The 13073-nt window shown below is 42.2% G+C and overlaps 1 long non-coding RNA gene across 1 annotated transcript in view; it reads left to right on the forward strand.

Moving 5' to 3' along the window:
• Window positions 1-13073, forward strand: part of LOC124723217 — a 420152-nt gene that overhangs the window by 288182 nt on the left and 118897 nt on the right. The gene's annotated exons all lie outside the window — the stretch shown is intronic.

The raw sequence follows: 13073 nt of genomic DNA on the forward strand, positions 1-13073 counted from the left end.
ACACACACACACACACACCCATGTCCGAGGGAGGACTCAAACCTCCGCCAGTACGATAATGCCTGCCTGCAGTGAGCTGTTTTCTTGAATGAGTTTATTTCCGATGACGATAGCCACCACATGGACTGGCGAGTGAGGATGTGAAATGTACAGGTTATTTATGAGATACATTGGAGAGACGGCTTCCAGCTCATCAGTCGTTGCCGAGAATGCTTCCTGAAATCCTGATAGCTTCTTCTCAGGAATGAGATCAAATTTCAACATGGCACAGCGATGCTAAGGATATATGGTAGTTATCGATAGCCGTGTGACGTAATAACAGTTTGTTTAGAGGAAGAGGTTCTTTAGGTTTTCATTATTTTTTTATTACTGTGCGATGAGATTCACAACCTTTCTAATAAGGAAACAGTTTGTTCACAAGTACGTGCCAAATATCTTGTGTTGAGGTGTTACCTCGTTCTGTAGCACTTTCGACAGTCTGTTCAAGGAACCAACATTTACAGCTGTACTTCGCAAGCACCTCACGTGTGTGTATGAGAGGGTACTATATGAAACAATGTCACTTCCCCGTTTCCACGAGAAGAACGACTGATAGTAAACTTTCGTGTGAGCTCTCTAATTTTGGCAAGAATTTTTCGTGAAATATAATTACGAGGAAGCAATTTATTGGTTGACTTTTATTGGGACTTATGCTCTCTGAATTTCAACACTAAATCACACTGTGATACACAAGGCGTCTCCTGTCGCTCTTCCATTGGAGCTGGATGAGCATCCTCGTGATGCTTCCGCGCTTTCTAAATGAACCTGGAACGAAACGGGTTGCTCATCTTTCGATCTGCTCTGTTTCCTTCATCTATCCAAGTATTAGTTGAACGATGATTTCGTTAACTATTTCCTTCGTGGGTGGAATTCGTTTCCTGAGGATGCATCCAATGACTTTCAATCTGGCAACCAGCTTGGCTCCAATTAGTATTATGCGGTCGTTCCAATTCAGATCTCTCCGTTCGCATTCTCCCAGATATTTTCCAGAGATTGTTCTGCAACCGAGTTATTATTCAAAAATGGATCTTTCTCTCTATTTATGATCAATGCATTACATTTATTTAAGGCGGGCGACAGTACTGAACTGTTGAACCAGATGTCGATCGTTTACATGTCATCCGGCAATTCGACAGTTTCTTAACGTTGCAACCTCTCTACATAAAACAGAATCACGAGCGAAAAGCCTCGCGGAACTTCTGACGTTATGTGTATGAAATGTGTGTGTAATATTATCGGACTCAACTGCTAAGGTCATCAGTCCCTAAGCTTACACACTACTTAATCTGAATTATCCTAAGGACAAACACACACACCCATGCCCGAGGGAGCACTCGAACCTCCGCCGGGACCAGCCGCACAGTGCATGACTGTAGCGCCTAAGACTGCTCGGCTAATCACGCGGGGCTCTGACGTTATCCACTAAATCATATACACCGATGATCAGAAACATTATGACAACCTGTTTAATAGCGTATTGGTCCACTATGCAAACACAGTACAACAGCGATTCTGAATGTTACGGATTCTACAAGTCCTTGACAGGATTCCAGAAGTATGTGGCATCAGGTGCCTGCTCACAGGCCAAGCAATTTCCGCAAACTGCGGGATAGTGGTTTACAGACACGTAGCTGGAGCCCGATATGTGTTCTAGTGGGTACAGATTAGTCACGTTTGGTGGCCAAGATGTTAATGTGAGTTCACTATAATGTGCCTCAAACCACTGTAGCACGATTCTCACCTTGCATCATGGACAGTTATCCTGCTGGGAGATGTCATCGCCGTACGGGTGGCCCGCAATAATGTTCACGTAGTTTACTGCTGTCGTGATGCCAGTGGTAGCCCATCTCAATGTACCACGTAGAATAACTCTGCCCTAACCGGTCGCCGTCCGTAGCGCAGTGCATATTTCGTGCAACCATTCACCTGGATAACGGCATGTAAGGACCCAACCATCGACCAGGTGTAACAAGAAATGCGATTCACCTGAGGTCATCGGTCCGTAGACTTACACTCTACTTAAAATAATTTATGCTAAGAACAACACACACACACACACACACACACACACACACACACACACAAACACACCACGCGCAATCCGTGACACGGCGCCTCAAACAGTGCTGCCACTTAGCGCGGTGGGAACTCTTCACTCCAGTCACACTGCTGATATTGCGTACGTTGATATTTCGTTCACAAGGCGGAAATTGACCTGTATTGAACGCTTTCTGGAAATCAAGGAACATGGCATGTTCCTGGGCATCATTAGTCACTCTATTTCGAGTCTCACGAACGAACAGACGGAACTGTTTCACGCAATCGTTTCCATCGTGTGATTACACTTGAGGGTTGAGTGATACTGTATACAACTGTAGCCGTTTGCGACTCGTCCGTGTACATTTATTAGGTCCAGTAACAGAAAATCACATCAGCTATAATGTTCTTAAATAACAATGATCATAGTTTAGTATGATTTTTCCTCCATCCTCAGGCATCTGTGAAACTGAATTATGTATCTTAATCTGTCCATCCATGGATTTCGGCCATGTAGGTCAACAACAGATCAGATATTTGTGTGAGGTACATACGCTTGTCAGTACCGGGTGATCAAACAGTCAGTATAAGTTTGAAAACTGAATAAATCACGGAATAATGTAGATAGAGAGGTACAAATTGACACACATGCTTGGAATGACATGGGGTTTTATTAGAACCAAAAAAATACAAAAGTTCAAAAAATGTCCGACAGATGGCGCTTCATCTGATCAGAATAGCAATAATTAGCGTAACAAAGTAAGACAAAGCAAAGATGATGTTCTTTACAGGAAATGCTCAATATGTCTACCATCATTCCTGAACAATAGCTTAAGTCGAGGAGTAATCTTGTGAACATCACTGTAAAGCATGTCCGGAGTTATGGTGAGGTATTGGCGTCGGATGTTGTCTTTCAGCATCCCTAGAGATGTCGGTCGATCACGATACACTTGCGACTTCAGGTAACCCCAAAGCCAATAATCGCACGGACTGAGGTTTGGGGACCTGGAAGACCAAGTATGACGAAAGTGGCAGTTGAGCACACGATCATCACCAAACGACGCGCGCAAGAGATCTTTCACGCGTCCGTTGGACATTTTGTGAACTTGGTTTTTCTTTTTGGTTCTAATAAAACCCCATGTCATTCCAAGCATGTGTGTCAATTTTGACCTCTCTATCTACATTATTCCGTGGTTTATTAAGTTTTCCAATATATACTCACTTTTTGATCACTCAGTATAATATTATAGACTTCAAGCAGGCCCTCGATAGTGTTGATAGGGCAGAAATGTTAAATTATTTGCTACTGCTTGCTATACCATCTAAGTATGTTTCACATATTCAAGCATAACTGGCTGGTTCCAAGGCTGTAGTGCGAGTGGATGGAGAACTCAGAAAATGCTTTGGCGTTAGTAATGGATTCAGACAAGAGGACGCCCTCTCCACAATGCTTTTTAATTCGATTCTTGAAGCAGTCTTCCGGAAGCGTCGAATACCTGGTTACATAGATATAAAGCCAACCAAGATATGTGAAGAATATGATGATGATGTTGCAGTTACTAATAGCAGTAGGTTTTCACTTTCGAGAACAATAGATGTGCTGAAACAAGCTCCGTAGAGGCTTTCGGTTAATTAAATGAAGACCAAGTACATGAATTTCACTAGGAAGAAAAATAATAACTTTCATAAACCATCAGCAGCAGGTTTCAATTTTGAACATGTGCAGAACATTGAATATATGGGGTCTAATATTAATAGGACAAATTCCATGTCAACTTAAGTAAAACTGCGCGTCCTAAGTGGTAATACATGCTTCCACACCTTTATAAAATTGTAGGCCTCAAGGTTACATTAAATAGACAGCTGAAACTGCAAATTTATAAAATCATGATCAGGACAGTTGCTATCTGCGGATCTGAAACATGGGCACTAACGCGTAGTGATGAGCAGCAGCTCAGTATGTTTGAACGCAGGGTTCTGCACAAGATCTGTAGAGCTGTCAAGGATAACAGTGATTTTTATAGATCCAGAACAATGAGCCGTACCGCTTTATACAAGGAGCTGACATTATAAGAATAATAAAAAGTAGGATAATAGTCTGGTTTGGGCGTGTCTTTAGCATGAATATCGAAAAACAGCTAAAACGATATTTGAATGTAAGTCAGTTGGAAGAAGATGGAGAGGAAGACCACGAAAGTGTGGATAGAGGAAGTGGAAGACGATTTAAAATCTGATAGATGCTACGCTGGAGAGGGCAGATTGGAGGAAACTTGTTGAAGCGGCTAAAATCCATCCTAGATTTTAACGCCATGAGAAGAAAAAGAAGAAGAAGAGGAATAAGTTCAGGTAAAATTTAAGTGAATATAACCAAAATTAGTACCTTTGTTTCTGATTTGGTCGTCAGTCCGAAGACTGGTTTGATCCAGTTCTCCACGTTGATCCATAAAGCTCAAGTCTTTCTTGTCTCTACATAACTACTGCAACTTACATCCATCTGAACCTGCTTGGTCTTCCTCTCTAATATTTACCCCTCCCACCCACCCAGACACAACTTTCCATACCAAAATGATTACTCGTTGATGCCTCAGAATGTACCCTAACAACCGATAGCTTCTTATAATCAAGTTAGTTAGGCCATAAATTTATTTTCTCCCACACGCATTTTAGTACCTCCTCATTACTTATCCGATCTAACCATCTAATCACCCACATTCTTTTACAGAACAACATTTCGAAAGCTTCTACTCTCTTTTAGCTTGAATTGTTTATCGTTCGCGTTTCTTTTGCATACAGGGCAAAACTCTTGACGAATACCTTCAGAAACGACTTCCTAACACCTAGATTAAATCCAACAAAAACAGTTGAAAAATATTAGTCCTGTAACAATAAAATATTTTTCATAGAAGAGCAAATTGCTTTAATGTGGACAATACAAACCACTCGGCAAAAAGTAATTTCCCAGCCTCCTGTTGTACTTGGGTCATGGCAGCTCTTAAAAACTATTAACTAAGCTAGTTACATCTTCTATCACCATAACCACGGTTATTCCATGCAAAATACACTCCTGGAAATTGAAATAAGAACACCGTGAATTCATTGTCCCAGGAAGGGGAAACTTTATTGACACATTCCTGGGGTCAGATACATCACATGATCACACTGACAGAACCACAGGCACATAGACACAGGTAACAGAGCATGCACAATGTCGGCACTAGTACAGTGTATATCCACCTTTCGCAGCAATGCAGGCTGCTATTCTCCCATGGAGACGATCGTAGAGATGCTGGATGTAGTCCTGTGGAACGGCTTGCCATGCCATTTCCACCTGGCGCCTCAGTTGGACCAGCGTTCGTGCTGGACGTGCAGACCGCGTGAGACGACGCTTCATCCAGTCCCAAACATGCTCAATGGGGGACAGATCCGGAGATCTTGCTGGCCAGGGTAGTTGACTTACACCTTCTAGAGCACGTTGGGTGGCACGGGATACATGCGGACGTGCATTGTCCTGTTGGAACAGCAAGTTCCCTTGCCGGTCTAGGAATGGTAGAACGATGGGTTCGATGACGGTTTGGATGTACCGTGCACTATTCAGTGTCCCCTCGACGATCACCAGTGGTGTACGGCCAGTGTAGGAGATCGCTCCCCACACCATGATGCCGGGTGTTGGCCCTGTGTGCCTCAGTCGTATGCAGTCCTGATTCTGGCGCTCATCTGCACGGCGCCAAACACGCATACGACCATCATTGGCACCAAGGCAGAAGCGACTCTCATCGCTGAAGACGACACGTCTCCATTCGTCCCTCCATTCACGCCTGTCGCGACACCACTGGAGGCGGGCTGCACGATGTTGGGGCGTGAGCGGAAGACGGCCTAACGGTGTGCCGGACCGTAGCCCAGCTTCATGGAGACGGTTGCGAATGGTCCTCGCCGATACCCCAGGAGCAACAGTGTCCCTAATTTGCTGGGAAGTGGCGGTGCGGTCCCCTACGGCACTGCGTAGGATCCTACGGTCTTGGCGTGCATCCGTGCGTCGCTGCGGTCCGGTCCCAGGTCGACGGGCACATGCACCTTCCGCCGACCGCTGGCGACAACATCGATGTACTGTGGAGACCTCACGCCCCACGTGTTGAGCAATTCGGCGGTACGCCCACCCGGCCTCCCGCATGCCCACTATACGCTCTCGCTCAAAGTCCGTCAACTGCACATACGGTTCACGTCCACGCTGTCGCGGCATGCTACCAGTGTTAAAGACTGCGATGGAGCTCCGTATGCCACGGCAAACTGGCTGACACTGACGGCGGCGGTGCACAAATGCTGCGCTGCTAGCGCCATTTGACGGCCAACACCGCGGTTCCTGGTGTGTCCGCTGTGCCGTGCGTGTGATCATTGCTTGTACAGCCCTCTCGCAGTGTCCGGAGCAAGTATGGTGGGTCTGACACACCGGTGTCAATGTGTTCTTTTTTCCATTTCCAGGAGTGTATAATAACACATAGTTAAAGGGTATTACGTCCTACGTTTAATTGTCGTCTCTGTCAACGAATTTCGTTTTGTATGGTTTGACATCTCTTTTTGATACATGGCGTTTTATGTATAGGCTATAGTTTGTAGTGATTCTCCTTATCCGCATGTGAATATTTAAAATTCAGTTAATATACTTTGTTATTTTGGTTTTGTTCCTTGCGCTTTTACGCTTCGGGTGTCCTTCATAAAAAAAAACGTAAGCTTAACTGATAGACGTTAGTTTTAATATTAGTATATGGTTATGATTATTTTCTTCATGTGGGGTATAACAGCCGTGGAAGGTGGAATCTTGGAAACGTCTTCTAACAGTGAGGATTATTCAATTTCCATGTTCAAAGTAATTTCGTAACATCGGCATGATGTTTTTGACTTGTGGTAGGTTAGGAAGTATTGCCTCTTAATTAACTGTTGTTGTAATTTCCACTGAATTATTATGTATGTGGAAAATGAAGCTTTAACTGGTACTGTTGATAGTTCTTAACAGTAATGCTAATGGAATTTCTCATTAACGCAAGTTGAGAACACAATTACATTACAAATCGTAAACGTAAAATTCGTATCTACATAGAAATGAAATTTTCTATGGTGGCGGGTGGAGACTGCCACGATGTGATACGGCGGGATTGCAATGATCGCATGTTACCATTTATGCATATTCTGGAAAGCATGGTGAGTGCGATTCTCCTTGCTGCGCCTTGAACTTTGTGCTAAAATACGGTAGAGCACGTCTTCCCACAACCTCTGGGACAAGGATTTCTTCTACAGCAGGGGCAGCGATATAATCGCCTGTTCGGATCCACAGGCACGTTCAACCGCTGTCGACACTAGGATGAAGACGGTTGCTCTTAAGTGATTTACGACAGTAGACCTAGCATGCACAGCTCAAGGATGTTTCCTGTACCTCACCCACTGAATTCGTACCAACACATCTTTCGTCGTAACGTGCCTAATCGTAAGTTGGCCACACTCATGTTAGAATGATTCAGAGTCTCATAAATAACGTGGCTCAAATGTTAAATGAAACAAAATGAAATTTAACTGGTGCTTGTCATTTAAACTAATGATCCGCCAACCTTCTTAATTTTACGAGTATTTCGTGCCACTTAAACTGTATTAACGGAGCATCGGATTATTTTGTAATTTTTTATTTATGAAAAACCGCAAACCGTTTTCGACACACGCGTGTGTCGGAGACTTAAATCGAAACAAATTCATCGAACTGTGTTTTCAACCTCTATGTCAAAGAAGATCATTTCCTCGCAACTTCATAGCATGTACTGACAGCAGCAACAATCTGAAGTATTATGGTAATAACGTAAGAGTAACTGCATCATACGCCGAAGGACGACGTTATTTTCACTATGACTGCCTTAATTTAACCTGCTGTTCGCAAATTTCAACTAGTAGCAATTGTCAAAGGGTCTAGTCCATATGAGTGACATTAAAACAACAATCGTATAACGCTACATACAATCGCTAAAGATGAAAGCATGAGTCCTGAAACACTGAGCGCATTATATATTCTGTGATACTTGTAATATACAACTACAGCTTACATAATGTCGTCCTTCAGAAAATCTCAATTGACTGAGACCTAACTCAAAAAACTAATTATATCATAGTTTACTGTCAAAACTCATTACATTATCGAAAATTCAATTTTATTTTGTACGACTGTAAGTGTAGCACGATTATGAAATTTTAAATACAGCTCAGTACTCGGCACTGCCTATATCGTTAATAATTACCATGCTGGTTATTTTGTAGTGTGGTGCAGAGTGATGGCTCCCCAGCAGATGGTTCTTCGGGTTTCAGAACCATGGAACTACAAATGTTACAGACAGTACTGCTAATCAAGCGTCCCGGATGTCAGCGTTCGCAATATTCCATCGCCACAAGACAGATGTTCGAACAACTTCGCTTTGTAAAGTCGATATGCTGCTGAATGAATGATATTTTGATATTCGACAGGTTTCCTAGTTCTCCTATCCGCAGCTTTTAATGTTTCACTTACGTTATGCGTTGGTGAAATTGTGTAGAACGCCCGTCGTAAAATTTGATCGGATGCGGGATCTCACACTATGTAATGAAAAGCACCCGGACACCTGGCTGAAATTGGCTTACTAGTTCGTGGTGCCCCACATCGGTAATGCTGGAATTCAATATGGTGTTCGCCCACTCTCAACCATGATGTCAACTTCCACTCTCGCAGGCATAAGTTCAATCAGGTGTTGGAAGGTTTCTTGGGGAATGGCTACCCATTCTTCACGGAGTGCTGCACTGAGGAGAGTTATCGATGTGGGTCGGTGAGGCCTGGCACGAAGTCGACGTTCCAAAGCATCCCAAAGGTGTACTATAGGATTCAGGTCAGGACGCTGTGCAGCCCAGTCCATTACTGGGATGTTATTGTCGTGTAACCACTCCGCCACTGGCCGTGCGTTATGAACAGGTGCTCGATCGTGTTGAAAGATGCAACGCCTTCACCCAATTGCTCTTCAACAGTGGGAAGCAAGAAGGCGCTTAAAACGTCATTGTGGTCTGTGCTGTGACAGTGCCACGTAAAAGAACAAGGGGTGCAAGTCCCCTCAATGAAAAACACGACCACACCATAACACCACCGCCTCCGAATTTTACTGGTGGCACAACCCACATTGGCAGATGACATTCACTTGGCATTCACCATACCCACACCCTGCCATCGGATTGCCACATTGTGTATCGTGATTCGTCACTCCACACAACGTTTTCCACTGTTCAGTCGTCCAATGTTTACGCTCCTTACACCAAGCGAGGCGTCGTTTCGCATTTACTGGCGAGATATGTGGCTGATGATCCAAGTTATATCACCCGCCTGTCATACTACTTGCAGTGGATCCCGATGCAATTTGGGATTCCTGTATGATGGTCTGGATAGATGTCTGCCTATTACACATTACGACCCTCTTCAACTACTGGCGGTCTCTGTCAGTCAACAGACGAGGTCGGCCTGTACGCTTTTGTGCTGTACGTATCCCTTCACGTTTCAACTTCACTATCACATCGGAAACAGTGGACCTAAGGATGTTTAGGAGTGTAGAAATCTCGCGTACAGACGTATGACACAAGTGACACCCAGTCACCCGACCACGTTAGAAGTCCGTGAGATGCGCAGAGCTCCCCATTCTGCTCTCTCATGATGTCTGATGACATCTGAGGTCGCTGATATGGAGTATTTGGCAGTAGGTGGCAGCGCAATGCACCTAATATTAAAAACGTATGTTTTTGGGGTGTCCGGATACTTTTGATCACATAGTGTATTCCCGAGTGTTCATGAATGGAATGAAAGAATCTCACAAAAGCGTATATTGAAAGATCTAGGATACATTGAACATCAGTATAATATAGTACACACGTGAAATATTTTCCCTTGCTGTATATATTGCCCCTGTGTGTATAGTAACTTGTTTCATAGATCGTATTCACGATAAACGTGCTAATGCGGAACGTGTCAACCGATCAAACATAGGAAATACACAAGCTTCCACATGCACATTACATTAATTTCTCAGAAGGCGTTGTTACCGTATCGTTTGACGCAGTTTTTCTGGATTTCTCCCCGGCCAATTTTCTAGTTTTGAATTGTGTGCCTAATATTTGCCTCTCTTGTATATCAAGTTGTTGTTCCTGCCCACTTCAGGCATTTTTCGCTACACCGAATCATTTTATTGATACAATTTTAGCTTTACTATGAGTTTCGTAGTATTCTACAAGCTTTCTAGTTAATGTAGCTTGTTCCTTTCCTTTAATATGTTCATAGAGTTTTATTCTTCATTCTTTCGTATACGACTACATTTTGGTATACTTTTAAATCTCCTTAGTAGTTCTTAGTTTGTATGTTCATTCTTCAGTATAATTTGGGCCTAAAATTTTGCTGACTCATTTTCTTCTGTTTTGGATTTCATTTTCTTTTCTCTCGGTTTGAAATGAGTGTCTCTGCTTCGCCGGCTCCTGTGTCCGAGCGGTCGCAGGTTCGAATCCTGCGTTGGTCATGGATGTGTGTGATGTCCTTGGGTTAGTTGGGTTTAAGTAGTTTAAAGTTCTAGGGGACTGATGACCTCAGATGTCAAGTCCCATAGTGCTCAATGCCATTTGAACCATTTTTGTCTCTGCTTCATAATGGCACACTGTTGTGATGACAGTGTTGCTCAGTCTCAGTTTGGCGTCTTTTGAGAGGCAGTCTTGTTATATGCAAGTTGATTCAAAAGTAGTGTACCATAGGACAAAGGCTACAGTGGTGATCCATTAGTCTGGCCCATAGGACAAAGTCGTTTTCAGTGTTATTACGATATTTCGAAGCATAAAAGTCTAGTAAACGTGGACTCGAAAAGGCATACGCTAAGAGCTATGAACACTTGAGACGAGTACTAAAATTAGAATACATAATAAGACTACAGACCACAATATCGTTATGTGATTGGAGTATATTTCGCTGTCACACACAATTCAACTAGAGGTCCAATATTTTCCGCCAGTTTTAAGGATATGTCATGACGACTTTTTTATTTATATAACTGAGAATGGAAATACAGACATGTGAGAGGAATTGGTCTAAAAATGTAAACAACAATTGGAGGCGTGAGGCGTAGAGCGTTACATTGTGCCTATTGAGATCGCAACAGCTGTGAACAGTCGTACAATATGGAAAGTATATGCAGCACAATATAGTGATACGCAAATCATATAAGTGGTGCATATACTTTGCAATACTTCAAAAATACAATCTTGCAACTTCGCAACAAAATTTCGCAGAATTTTTTATATAAGTACTATAATTATTTAACCTCATATATTCGTTTACTCTGTATTACATAGTTTGGAAGTTAGTTATGTTCACATAGGGCGCTTCTAACATTGTTTTCTACCGTAGGCCACCAACACTTCAAGAATATTTCGCTACAGTGGGAGAATAAAAATCGAAAACTGACGATTATGTAAAGCGCATCTTGTGAATCTTGTGAACATCCATCTAATGATGAACTTGTCAGTTCGAAACCGGTTACGACGCTATTTAATTCAATAAACAGCACTGTTAATAGTGTCTGGTTACTGTCTTCTTCTTTCTAAGAATCAACCTACATTAATTGTACACAACCTCGGTCTCATCATGTCAGTTTTAGCCAAAATAGCAAGGAGGAATTAGAAATAATGCCTGATATGGGGATTCAATTAATTGTAGCCACAGGAATGATTAAGAAACCTGTTAAGTATAAAGTGTTGATGCTTCTTAGAATAAATGATATACAACTGTATCATAAATTCCCAATAATTCAAGGATTAACTGTAAACATGTTGAAAAGTGTGGATCTTTCAATCAATATAAAGGGAAACAAGGTGTCAATGAGGATTCTATGATGTTGGAAATACGGGGAAGAAACGTAATTATACCATTTTCTAGGAAAAAGAATCTAACTGCGGGGGGCTTGACAGTTTTCCCAGGAGGTATTGTAGAAAAAGGGAATGTATGAGCGGGTATAATGAATACGGCACTGAGGAAATGGGATTAATACAGAAGAGTTGCTGGTTGCACAGGACAAGGCAGAAGGGGAAGTAGAAGAAATACATTAATTCAATGAAAGCCAGAAGGAAGAGTAAAGAGCATAAAAACTTTTTCTTAGGTCAGCCAGAATTATTAAGGGATTATCAAAGCTATTTCACTGTGAAAGAAGATGCATAGTTTTTCAAAATACCTAGAACAATTACAGGAAGAGCATAGGAGAGCAGGAAGCGACTTCATCCAAAAAACGCATAAGTGGGGAATTATTGAAAAAGCTGTAAGTTTGTGCAACAATCCATTAATTGTGGTTATTAAGAGAGATGGATCTGTGAGCCATTTGTTGGATACTAGGGCTTTTAATAAAATTGTTAGACCAGAAAGTGATAAGCCTGAAAACATTGATAAACTGTTACAAAAATGTAAAGGGGCTTAATTCTTGATTTCAATGGATGTAACACGTGGCTATTGGAATTTGCCACTATCAAAGGAATCTGGGAAGTACACAGAATTCTTGTTTGCAGGTAAGTGTTATCAATATAAGGTTGTACCATTTGGATTAAGTATAAGTACTTGTGCTTTTCTGAGAACTATGTCAAAAGTTTTAGGTGACGAACTACTGAGAAAAATAACTGTTTATGTTGACGATGTTTTGAATACGGCTGTAGCCTGGGTCAAACATTGTATTTTATTAGACAAGGATTTGGATACAAATGGAGTAGGGAGTCTGCTGAATTTGGTAGGAAAAACACTTGGTGAGTGATCCCTCCTCTACCTAGGTGTGTCCATTCTTATTTTCTCGTTCACTCTATCCTAACTATTTTCTCTCTGGGCTCTGTTCCCACTGTGCTCTTCAATTTTTGTTTTACTCTTTTCTATACAGAGTCTATCCTATTAGATGTGACCACAACTTCTGTGGATTAGATGATTTGGTAAAGGAATT

The sequence above is a fragment of the Schistocerca piceifrons genome, chromosome X (genome assembly GCF_021461385.2).
Source record: "Schistocerca piceifrons isolate TAMUIC-IGC-003096 chromosome X, iqSchPice1.1, whole genome shotgun sequence".
In the NCBI taxonomy this organism is placed as follows: domain Eukaryota; kingdom Metazoa; phylum Arthropoda; class Insecta; order Orthoptera; family Acrididae; genus Schistocerca; species Schistocerca piceifrons.